This window comes from Camellia sinensis, chromosome 3, assembly GCF_055761805.1.
Source record: "Camellia sinensis isolate YWXY chromosome 3, ASM5576180v1, whole genome shotgun sequence".
Lineage (NCBI taxonomy): Eukaryota > Viridiplantae > Streptophyta > Magnoliopsida > Ericales > Theaceae > Camellia > Camellia sinensis.
In genome coordinates, this window is record NC_138963.1 from 126,570,205 (window position 1) to 126,583,870 (window position 13,666).

Here is a 13,666-nt window from a genome sequence, read left to right on the forward strand (position 1 = left end):
AAAAAAGAATAATAATTGGTTCCCTAATTTTGCTCTTTTAATTTCACCGTTAATGATGTGGAATTACGAAAGTTAAAATTGTGAGAGAGAGGAGTGCAAATCTACTTCACATGAGAGTGAGTCACATCATTAAAAGTAGAATTAGAAGAGGGCAAAAGTAAAAAAATATAGTATCACTCAATTGTCAAATTATATCAATTCAAATCAACCCAAACCCGCAAGTATTATTTGAAAGGTGAGCTGGTAGAGTTCGGAAAAAAGACAAAGAGTTGGTTGGCGGCAAATTAAAATTTGTAAAATTAATTACAAAATGATCCACATCACTTACACGTAGGGGTGTAAAAATGGCCTGCAACTCATGAGCGGCTCGGGGTGGGCCCGACCCGATTAGGTTCAGGTCTGAGCCCAACTCAGGACCCTTGAGCTGTCATTTTAAAGCCTGACCCAACTCATTGGCCCTCTCAAAGCCCACTCAAAGCCTCGTCCAAGGCCAAGGCCAGCCTGCCCAAGGCATAGTGTCATTTTTAGTGGAAAAGAATAAAATTTTGGTTGAAAAAATAGAAAAACAAAATTAAAAAAAATGTTCAGGCCCACCTAAGCTAGACCCAGGCTCGAGTTCAAGCACAGGGCAGCCGACTCAACCCGTCGCCCTACCCAAGGCCTGAATACTCTCTGGACCCAAATTTTGACGGGAGCCAAAACGGCCCGACATGGACCGACCTGAGCTCGAGCCCAAATAGGTCGGGTTGGGCCCAATTTACACCCCTACATGTATTTATAAATTATGTTGCACGTCGACTGATATATAGAGACAAAATTATGTAAGGACTGAATGGGCCTTAGACCCTTCAATTTCTTGCAATTTATTATAACTTCTATATTTATGAATATTTATAAAATATATAACAGGATAATTTCTTAATTTTATAAAAATTATAACAAAATTGTGATAAATCTATATCCCCAGCCCTATAAGTATATAAGGACAATGGTGAAATTATTTGGGCCACAAGGACATTTGTTGAACATTTGTTGGTCAAAGGGACATTTGTTAGTGAAAAATGATATTAGACTTATTTATTTTGATGATTTGTTTAATTATGTTTTAATTTATTTAAAAGAGAAAAATAGAATCCAAAATTTATTTTGATGATTTATTTAATTATATTTTAATTTATTTGAAAAAAAAAATGGAATCAAAATTTATTTTGCTGATTTATTTAAAAGAGAAAAATAGAATCAAAATTTATTTTGTCCCCTTATTTCTCACCTAAACCTTTATCCTAAATGTTGTTAGAATGTATTTAATATTTGATTAAATCAGGAGTTCAAACAGTCCAAAACAAATGTTCAAAAAGCCCAGCACAACAGCAAGCCAAAAGGTTCAAAAGGTTTAAGTGAAAGATATTCAAATTAGTAATGATGGAGTACAACGGCTATAAACGATTATAAATTCAAATGAATACAACGGCTGTAAACGACTATAAATTCAAATGAATACAACGGCTATAAGTTTCATTATATATAACAAAGCCTCTAATGTAAACAAGTTATAAAAAAAATCAGAAAATATTATTTGATCTATAATCATTTACATCTATTCTATAAAAAAATTCTCTGAGAAGTGTTCTTCAATTTTTTTTTGCATCCTCTCTCAGAAATTATACATTAAGTCGTATAGCTTTAAACCCATATTTCCTGTGTGAGGTTTACAAAAAATTCAGAGCTTCATTTTATATATCAATCTTTGAGAGATAATTCTCTGTAGCTTTCTGTGAAAGTAAAAATACATTATTTTCAATCTTGAAAGAATGTAGTGCATTCAGTGTTATTGACTTAGAAAGTCAGTGTAAAATTTGTGGAGAATTGCTTCATCTGTGAAGCGGTTGCTAGCACCCTGTGAAGTTAAAGTATAGTAGAAAATCTCAAGTGAAACTTGAAGAGGGGACGTAGGCCGAGTTGAAGCCGAACCACTATAAATTTGTTTGCCTCTCTCTCCCTTATCGCTTTATTTTATTTTAAATTGCCATAATTATATTTCATATTTTTACTATGCTAAAATCATAAACCGACATAGTTGTTAAGACACTTGTTTTAATTATTTTTATTTCATTAATTATATTTATCTATTGTGCTAGTCATAATTTTTATTAGGGTATTATTAATTTTAATTATAAAACCTAATTCACCCCCCTCTTAGGTTATCTTTTGGGTAACAAATGACATTTCCACCAATCTATTGAATTTTTATTTTAACTTATTTGTTCAAATCTTTTTTATTTATTCAATTTTTTGAACCTATATATTCAAATTTATATCTATCTGTTGAAATTCATAAAACTTATTTTTTTCCTGTTTGTTAAAATTCACAAAGCCTATTTTTTCCTATATGTCGAACCTATCTGTTCAATTTTCAAACTTTTATCTGTTGAATTTTTTGAACCTATGTATATGTGGGATCTCTCGGAGGGTATCCGAGTGCACCCGATAGTTCAAATCCCCTGTTTGGTTTTCACGAATGTGCAATGTGAAATGAACGAGAGCCCAAATCTAGCAAATCTAGAAAAATCTACTAATCACAAGAAATGTGACAAGGATTACACCACAAGACTCAGAGTTACCATCTAATTTTTTTGGAAAAACTAAGAAATCCATGACTCTTGCCAAAAGGCCATTGTCCGTCGTAACCAAAGTGTCTCGGCTCAAAAACTTAGTTATGAGGGGAGAATGCCATAAATTGAGCACCGCCTCCCACCCAATCAAAAATATTGACCTTTACTAATTCATGACATGAGATTTATTATAAAAATATGTTCATTTTCCAATTGTTAATGTTACTTTTGCTAGATGAAGCAACTAAGTATAGACTATATCACTTGTTTTGGAATACTTTGGCTTCATTTGGGAAGTGGGTTGATTTTTTGATTTTTTTTGATTTTTTGGCTATTTGAGTCTAGGGCTAAAAAGTTCATTTGGGTTGAATTTTTTTTGATTTTTTTGAATTTTGTAAGAGAAAAAGTGAAATTACTATAATTTAGATGTGACATTTTATCTTATTGATATTTTAGTTTATTTTGTCTTTTTTGTGGCTAAGGCCAAGTTTGGCATGTCTAGGAAAAGTCAAAAAGTCAAAAAGTTACTCTAAAAGTTAAAAAGTTAATACTATTCACTAAAAGTCAACAATTACGGTTGCACAACTCCCAATCCTAATTTTCTCCTACAAACTAATTTTTATAATTTTTTATTATACATTTTTCTATAAAAAGTCAAAAAGTTAACCCAAACATCTATATTTTCTTCCTCAATTTTTTAGTCCAAAAAAATAAAAAGTACACTTATTTAGGACACCTCAAACAACCTCTAAATTAGCACCCAACCTCATTCTAGTCCCATGCCAAACAATTACATGTATTAATATTTTCAACTATATTAATTTTATAAAATTTAAATTTATATATTAGAATTCATACACATTTTAATAAAAATAAATGAAAACAAAATAATTAAGAGAGAGAAAGAATCAAACGAAGTGGAAAGAAGAGAGAAGGAAAAATTGCAAATATATGGAGTACTGGGAAAAAAAAATATTACAAAATGGAATTTTTTTTGGTGTTACACATATAAAGAGTTGCAACAAATATAAGAATAAATTTGCACCATACATACAAAAGAATTGTACTATCATTTTTTTCCCTGCTTCATTGAAATGCAATTTTCCTAAGAAAGGAGAGAGGCAAACAGAAGATGGACATTAGGAAGAAAGCATGGTTTTAAAAATCGGATCGGATCGGATCGGCCGGTTCAACCGGTTGGACCGGATGGGGTTCCGGTCCGGTCAGTCCCTTTAAACCGGCCATTTGTAAAAACCGGCCTATTTATTGAAAACCGGTGAACCCACCGGTTAAAATGGTGAACCGGTCGACCCGGTCACGGGCTGACCGAACCGGACCGTTTCAAAAATTTTTTTTAAATTTTTTCTTTTATTTTCTTTATTTTCTTTCTTTCTTATTTATATATATATATATATATAAAATATAAGAATATAAGAAAATTTTAATTTGAAACTCTTTTTCAAGGGTCTCCTCTTGTGAGGAATCCCATTAAGAGTTTGATGAAATTATTGTGAAAGTCTTCACCTATTTATAAGAAAAAAACTCTTTCAAAAAAACTCAAGAAATCCATGTGGGATTCAATCAAATGTATTGGAGGGAATATTGAAATTTTGATATCGCTCCAAAATTTTTGCTTTCCTTTCAAATTATTTGAATTAAAATCATATGGAGAGAATATTAAATATTTGATTTCATCTTCCAAAATTGAAATTAATAATATTTTAAAATATATTATTATATTTTTCAGTAAAAAAAATATTAGGACAAATATTTAAGATAATTTAATATTTTTAATATTTTTAATTTATAATTTTATTACTTATATTTTTATTTTAATATAATTTTAATATATTTATTACGTCACGGTTCGATTCCGGTTCAACCCGACGGTTGAACCGGTGACCTATCCACCCGATATATTTTTCAGTTCATTCACCGGTCCGATTTTTAAAACATTGGAAGAAAGTGGGTTTGTGCGTTGGCGCACGTGGAGAACAATTCCCCCCCCCCCCCCCCCTCTAATGAAAAGTATTCTATTCATTTATCTTATAATTAAAATAAATCTCACTGATTTAAAGGATAATTTTCCAACTCCCACTGATAAGTAATTGTCCTTCAATTATACTATATTTTTTTAAAGTCTGACAGTTGTAATATAATTATAATAATATTCTTTTAAGAAAATTAAAAAGATCAAAATTAATATAAATGATGCGAAGGCAAGTGAATAAACAAGAATAAATACACATTTTAATTAAAAAAATGAGAAATTATCCATCAACTATACTATCAAGAAATAACTACAGATTCATAAGAAAAAATTATAATTTAATTATTAATATGTATAAAGTTTAATATTTACGTGTATTTTTTTTAAAAGTATACCTACACTAAAATTTCTCCATTAAAAAATATGACAATATTATTATTATTATTATTATTTTATCTATATGGCTAGTGAATTATTGATGAAAATAGGATTAACTGTTATGTAAATTTAAACATCAAGAGAATTCAATATAATTATGTGTAATTTATTGTATTTTCTCTAAATACAATATATATATATATATATATAACTCACAATTATTACACAAACCTAATCATATATCTGTTAACGTGACATTTTCAATATAATTTTGAACCGGAATTAGTTTTATGAGTAAATTAAGTAAACGTAAAGGGTTAAGGTGGAAAAAAAAAATTTCAAGGGTCAAAGTGAGAAAATGATAAAATATAGGAGAAACAAAACATAATTTACTCAAATATTTATTCATTAAATTAACTAACAATTAATAGATAAAATAGAAAAAAAAATGATTGAGATACTTATTAATTTATCAATTTAAAAATTAGTTTTACTGATGCGTAGTATCAAATTTTAATTTGTCAAATATTTTATTATGTAGGGCCTAATTTCAATGCCACATCATTATGAATGATAAATTAAGAGATGTATCATAAATCAATAATGCTACATCCCCTAATATACCACCACTAAGGGCTGGTTTGGGGTACACTATATAATCCATCTTTTTATTTTTTTTTCATCACATTACCTTTCTACTTTTCTGCACATCTTTTCGTAAAAAGACAAAAAGTGTACTTTTTTAGGACACCTCAAACCAAAATCATCCATAATGATGTGACATTGATATTAAGGCCGAGTTTGGAAACATGTTAATTTAGTAACTTTTTGGCTAATTGGCTAAAAAGGTAGGTAAAAAAAACTTGTATGTTTGGGATGACTTTTTGACTAATTACGAAAAGTTGTGCAAAAAGTAGAGAGAAGCCGTAATTGTTGACTTTTTGGTATGACTAATTGGCTAATTGGCTAATTTAGTAACTTTTTGACTAATTGGCTAAAAAGGTAGCATCCCAAACGAGGCCTAAATCATATATGATAGAATATTTGATAAGTCAAAATTTAACACTTGTCAGACATATTATTAAAAATCATTTTTAAAAGTGATAAAATTAAGAGAGTATTTAGAATGATCTAAATAAGTATATATTTTGACTTTTTATAAAAAGATGTACAAAAAATAGAGATATGCGATTTAAGAAAGATAAAAAAATAAAAAAACGCACTTTTATAGGGAATGCAAAATAATACCTACGAGCTTATTTAAGATAATTTAAATAAGTATATCTTTAATTTTTATAAAAAACATATAAAAAGTTAAAGAAATAATATGATATGAATAAATACACTTGTTTAATTTATGTCACTTAAATATCTCAAGTATTTTTCACTGATAAAAATTGATGTTTTCTTTTGGCGAGCGGATCCTCTAGAGTTAATTCTCTAGAGTGATCTCCTAAAGTGGTTGATCGAACGGCGTAGAATCAAACTCACCAAAACGACGTCGTTTTGGTGAGTATTTTGAAAAAAAAAAAAAAAAAAAAATCCAGATTTTTTGAAGCTTTTTTTTGCAGATCAACAATGGAATGCGGAAGTTTCGAGCTCCACCAATCTCTCACCGGGAACGGCCACACTCTCACGGATAACCTCCACAACTTCTCCCTCTCAAAACCATGGCCAATCCTTCCGTCTTACCTCCCATGGTCTCTCAACCCCAACGTCCCCTTCAGATCCTGCGAATCCTACTTCGGCAACGGCTTCACTCGCCGGATCGATCTCCTCAAATCCTCGCTCTCCCATCACCGGACTGGAGGCTGGTTTCGGTGCTTCTACAGTGAGACGTTGCGGAGCTCGATTTGTGAAGGTGGGAGGGTTCGAATGCATCCGGACAAGATTAGGATGTCGATTGGGGGAGAGAGGTTGGAGGCGGTGATGGGGAGGGGAGAGGATGAGGAGTTGCCGGTGTTCGAATCGGGAGCTTTTGATGTTGAGGTTGTGGATCGATCGAGTCATGGAAGGAAGCTTGTGGATGATGAGTTTCTTAATCAGTATGTGCAGTTTGGTGCGGATTCGCAGCACACGATGCGTGGTTTGGTCGATTCGGTCAAGTTAGTTGGTGCTAGTGACTTCCAATGCTCTGAGGTTAGTAATTTATCAACAAGTTTTAGATGTGTTGTCATAAATTCCACTACTCTGAATTGCTAACTACTTCTTTTACATGTTGATGATGATTTATTTAGCTTTGATTTAATTTTGTCTTGCGATTTGGGACTTGAGTTAATCTGATTTGGGTTGTTGGGTTGTGATGATGATGATAAATGAAAGCCATTGTTGATCTGCAGAAAAAACTTCAAAAAATTTGAATTTTTTTTTTTTTTTTTTTCAAAATACTCACCAAAACGACGTCGTTTTGGTGAGTTTGATTCTGAGCCGTTCGATCAACCACTTTAGGAGATCACTCTAGAGAATTAACTCTAGAGGATCCGCTCGCTTTGTTTTGGGTTGTTGGCAGGGCAGACCTGGGTTCCATCCGTACGAAAAATTATTTGGTACTCTCCAGAAGATATGGTTTTGTTTCATTTGTGTTTCAAAATATAGGCTTTGTTTCGTTTGGTTATGAGAAATAAATTTTGATTTTTTTTTTTAAAATTTTGTTTGATTTAGTGATTTTAAAAAAAAATTAAATTATTTTTTATCTCATATATATTAATCAATAACTTTTTCTCTCTCATCTTTTCTTCTCAATCACTTTTTCTCTCTCACACGCATCTACTCAACTACTACAAAATATCAAATCATTCTAAACTCTCATATTTCAAAACTATTTTCAAAATATATAACCAAAAAAATCAAAAAAATTTCTAAACTTTTTTTCCAATTTTTTTTTTGAAAATTTATTTCCCAAAATTAAACCAAACAAGGCCATAATTTTTGAGAAATTTTTTAAAAATTTTGTTTGGTTTAACTTTTTTTTTTTAACAAATTTCAAAATTACTTTTTTTTTTCAATACATCAATCAATCACTTTTTTTCTTTCCTCTCTCATTCTCAAGCACTTTTTCTTTATATACATTTACTCAATTATAACAAAATATTAAATTATTCCAAACTCAAAAATTTCAAAATTATTTTCAAAATATACAACTAAACAAACTAAAAAACTTTCTAAACTCTCTCCTTAAATTTATCTCAAACATAAACTAAACAAACACACCCAACACTTCTCATTAATCACAATATATTAGCCTTGTTTGGTTTGTTTTTCAGAAAAAATTTTAAAAAAAATTCCCTGCAAACAAATTTTTAAGAGTAATCAAACCAAACAAATTTTTCTAAAAATTTTCAAAATTTTGTTTGGTTATTTACTTTCTAAAATTACTCTCTCTTATATATATCAAATCAATCACTTTTTTTAAACCTCTCTCCTCAAAATAATTTTTCAAAATTATTTCTAAAAAAAGACAAATCAAATAATTTTTCGTATTCTATACCTTAAAAATTATTCTACAAATACAAACTAAACACACTCAGCCTCCGTTTGGGAAGTGGGTTGGCTTTTTGACTTTTTGACTTTTTTGGCTATTTTAGCTTGGGCTTAAAAGTTTGGTTTGGGAAGAGTTTTTTGGCTTTTTGACTTTTTTGAGTTTTTTTGTGAGAGAAGAATGTAATAATTATGGGTTAGATGTGATGTTTTGTTTGTTATGACTAAAATAACATATTTTATTTTTTGTGACTAAAATAACCAAAAAAATCCAAACCATGACTTCCCAAACGAAACTTTAATATATCTTTTTTTTTATTTCTTAATCACTTAATATAGAATTATAAACAACAATGATTCATCCCACTAAAAACACCACCACTAATAACACTAATGCATTAAAAAAGTAAAAAAAAAAAAAAATTATAACTCAAATACCAAAACATCACATCATTAATGACGAGACCCACTGCCACCTAATTAGTGGGAGCGCTCCCAAACATTTTTCAATTATAAATATCATCTCACTTACCAATCATAACTCCCCTAAGGCACTTGAGTGTCTCAAAACTAACTAATAATTTCTCCATCCCCACTTACGCATTGTCAGCTCGATCTGCTTTATAAGACTTTTTCAATAACTTGTAAGATCTGTCCTATCACATCACAATTTGATGGAAATAAATTTTAAACAGTAATAATTCAGATCTTCATAAAATATTATCTTCACAAGTGATTGGTTTAAGTAAAATATATATATATATATATCGGCAATGTTAGAGGGCCACAAAAATAATGACTCAAATGACTCAAAACTGTCAAAACGATGTCGTTTTGAATACAAAACAACGCAAAACGATATCATTTTAACAGTTTTAAACCATTTAAGCCACTGACTTTGTGGCCCTCAAACATTTTCATATATATATATATATAACCACATCATTAATCCGTAGAGAGTCTCTAAAAAAAGGGTTTCAAACATTTTTTAATTTTGAAAACGATCCAAAAAAATACGCGTTTTGAGAGTTGTACCATTTATCCATTTACCATGCTATGCTTCACAGTTCACAAAATCATAAAAGTGAGATTCCAATCATATCACAAGACAACAGTCCGCAACAAAAAAGCCAAACACGTAATAATGGTAAAAATAAAGAGTATGTGTACGATCATATGATTTTGCCCTTCACATCTCTCAAGCCAGCTCTTCAATGTTACATCGGGTAAATTACACTGACTCTGTTTAATATGGTACTGTTTTGAGAAATTAATAAAAAATTAATTTTTAATTTTTTTAATTAAAAAAATTAATTTTTTAAATAGTGACTTGGGTAAAAAAAATTAAGATTGTATTTGGTTGTGATTTCAAAATGTGATTCAACGTGGTAATTTGAGTATGGTGTTTGGATGGAGCTGTGAAATTAATTTTCCACAGCTCTGCAAAACGCTCTGTCTGTTCTGTCAAAATCGAGCGCGTGTTTCAATTTTTTTTTCAAAACGGGACGTCCGGCCGGTTGACCGGAATAGTAATTTTTTTTTTTTTGCGATTGATATATAATCGAAAAAAATATTTTCTGAAATTTTTTATATGCTTTAAAATAATTTTGAGTTGTATGAATTGTAAATTTTTGTATCAAATTTCAAATGTCACATCAACAATTTTCCACTCAAATCAAAACTCTTTTCAAAATTATTTTTAAAATTCTTTACCAAATAAATTTTCTACACTTAAATTATAATTCCACAACACACAAATTCAAAATACAACTCATACTCTCAAATCATATTTACAAAACTCTACCAAACGCTACCTAACTTTTTTGATTAAAAAAAACTAAAAACTATACTTTTTGCTAGCTTGCCAAAGCAAGCCATAGGTTGTTTAAAAGTTATACTTATCCTCTTATCATTTTAAAATAATATATTTATTCTTTAATTTTTATATATATAAAACAATAAAATAATATTAATATTTTATTTATATTATTTTTTAAAAATTAATAATCATCTTATTTAATTTATCTTATACAAAAAAATTAAATTTATTTATTTTTTGTGTTTTTTTATTTTTATTAAAAATTTTAATATTTTAAGATTTTTTTTCGACACACCTAATTTAGATATGTTTAAAAAGTATAATATTTTATATATTTTTTTAAATTCGCAAAATACAAAAAATATAAAAATTCAATAATACTGTAATAAATGTAAATGATGGTATTTGGTTGTACTGTAATAAATATAAATGAATAGACAAGAAATAAAAATAATGGTGGAAATAAAAATAAAAATTTCCATTCATATATAAAAATTTATACAAAAAATGTCATAAAAATATTATGATAGTGATGTTAAAAATATAAATAATATTTACAGGTATTTTGTTTCAAAGTAGGAGATCATCATTAAACTATATCATTGGGTATGTTTGGTTTGTGTTTGAGAGATGTGTTTTAGAGATAAAAAGTACGAAAACATGTTTGGTTTGGTTTTTTTTAAAAGATGTTTTGGAAAATTATTTTGAGATAGAGTTTTGGAAAAAGTGATTGATTTGATGTGTGTGAGAGAGAGATTTGTTTGGAAAACTTGTTTGGTTTACAAGTTTTGGAAAATTTTTTTGGGAAAATTTGTTTGGTTTGGTTATTTTTGAAAACTTATTTGTAGAGAAAATTTCCCAAATTTTTTTCAGAAAATCAAACCAAACGAGTGTTTGAAAATTTTATATAAAATTTATATTTATATATCATCACTCAATAAGAATATGTTCAGATAAAATTTAATGATGAAAATTATAAAGTATAGTTTTAATGATATGGAGAAGAAATGGTACAAAAAAACGGTGAAATGGCCATTTAAAAAATTTTAAGACACGATATCAGTCACAACAATGATAGAGACCACTAATTTTGGAATTCTAAAAAAATCACTAATGACATGGCACTCAATAAAAAAAAGAAAAAAATACAACACCAAGGTCAAAACATCAAATCATTCATGGTGGGGTCCACTGTCACATCATTAGTGGTAGCACTAATTAGTGCTCTAACTCATTTTCCTATCAACTATTTAGAGGACAATTTATAATGATATTACAAATCTCAAGAAGAAAAATATAATTTTACAAATATGAAAAAAGAATATGTATTAAATAGGGGTGTTAGAGTAATTTACCCATATTTCGTCTGATCAAATTATAAGAGCAACAATGATTCATCCCCCCTTTTCCTCCCACCCCCTTTGACCCCCTCTCTTTCTCATTGGTTACATTTTCTTTTTCTTTTTCTTTTTTTTCCTGCTCCTCCAATCACCACCCGCCACGTGACAAAGGGAGTGAGGGGGTGACCCCCAAAAGGGGGTCCCAAGCATTATTCTTATAAGAGCCGCATGGTGCACACGATCATATTTTTGGGGCTTCAACCAACATCTTTTTCAAAATTTATTTTGTAATTAAATAATGGGTTAATTATCTAAAAATCCTATTTATAAATGTTATAATAACTCAGGTCCTATCAAAGATTTTTTGATCTAATAAGTCCTATTTAAAAAAATTGATAATATTATTAGTTTTTTTTTTTAATTTTTTACAATTAAGAACATTATCAATTTTGTATAATAGTGTTCTAGATAATTATTTCACTAACTGATTAAAAAACAGAGTATGAGATTAAACGTTTTTGTATTTCTACTTATTAGTTTGATTCAACTATTCAATAAACTGAGAACATTATCAGTTTTTTTCAATTTTAAATTTGAGATATTATCAAATTTTTTTTTTTCATTTTTACAGATCAATATTCCATCATCATACTCCTTTATAGACACAAAAATTTCAGTTTTTCAAAAAAAAAAAAAAAATAGATTTTCCATTTTTTTTTTTTATAAAAAAAGCATTTAGATTTTTTTTGCACATAATATTTTATTTTTATTTTTTCAATTTGAAAGTTGATGTTTTAACATTTTAAAAATCAAAATAAATGTAATATCTTCATTTCGTCTAAATAATTACAATGATAAGGGGGTTAGTATAATTTTCTAAACGTCAGGGAGTGATATGATTATTTATGTTGCTTTATAGATAATCATAAATGATGAATAATCATTGTTTGAAGAGCAGTTCCGACTATTAAAAATTTAATGAGACTTGAAGATCAAAAAAATCTTAATTAAGATTTAATGAAACATAAGTTTATAAATTAAGATAGTGTGTAAATGCCTGTTAAATAATTAAGTCATTTTCTTTTGGAGAACCCTCAAATAGTTACTTGTTGATTTATTAATTTATTTATATCATATTATCTCTTTATTTTTCTTACACGTTTTTTTTTTAATAAGTAATGATATAAAGACATAAAGATACTAATGCTGTGTTTTTTGTTGGAAGATTTGGAGAAGGATTTGGAAAGGAAAACGAAAAAGGTAGGTGAAATGTGAATAAAACATGCCTATATTTCACCTGGTTTCACACACCTTTTCCCTTTCCCTTTCCAAATCCCTCTCCAAATCCCCCAACCAAACACAGTATAAAAGTAACAACATCATTTTTTTTATTCATATAATTAACGAAAAGCTGATAAAAATAGAATAAAGTTTATATAAATTAAAATCTTAAAAACACCCAGTATAATTAAGTCAAATTTGTAAAAGTTTATTGTATTTTCTCTAATCCTCGACTATTTTAAAAAATGGGGCAAAATACTCTACAACTAAACCGCATGGATAATTTAAGCTGGCCCTAGTCAGAGGAGCGTTGGAGTGCTTCTCCCTAGTGATTCTTGGCACGCTGACAACTTTTTGGCAAGATACAAAAACACTTCCCGAGCATGTAACTGAACTTTTTATACCTACCAAAAAGGAGTTTGAGAGTGTTTTTCCCAATTTTTAACATAAATTTTTCGATTTTCAATACCTACAATGTATCACGTTCTCTTCTCTTAATCATTCTTTGCTATTACAGGTGCTATTCTTCGTCAACTTTGACTTTTAACAATGATTGAAATTCCAAAAGTTAAACTTAGACTAAATTTGACATACCTCAAATAATTTATCTTTTTATCTTTTGTTCATCACATCACTTTTCTATTTTTCTGCACATCTTTTTGTAAAAAAATAAAAAATACACTTATTTAAATCATCCCAAACAACCCTTTATTTTGATACAAATCTCAATTTTGTTTTTAATTTCTTTTTTTTTTCAAACCATATCTAT

The 13,666-nt window shown here is 28.7% G+C and overlaps 1 pseudogene; it reads left to right on the top strand.

The window, feature by feature from the left end:
- The first annotated feature begins 6,558 nt into the window (after positions 1-6,558).
- Positions 6,559-7,223, top strand: LOC145821829 (beta-1,2-xylosyltransferase pseudogene; annotated as a pseudogene).
- Positions 7,224-13,666: the final 6,443 nt, after the last annotated feature.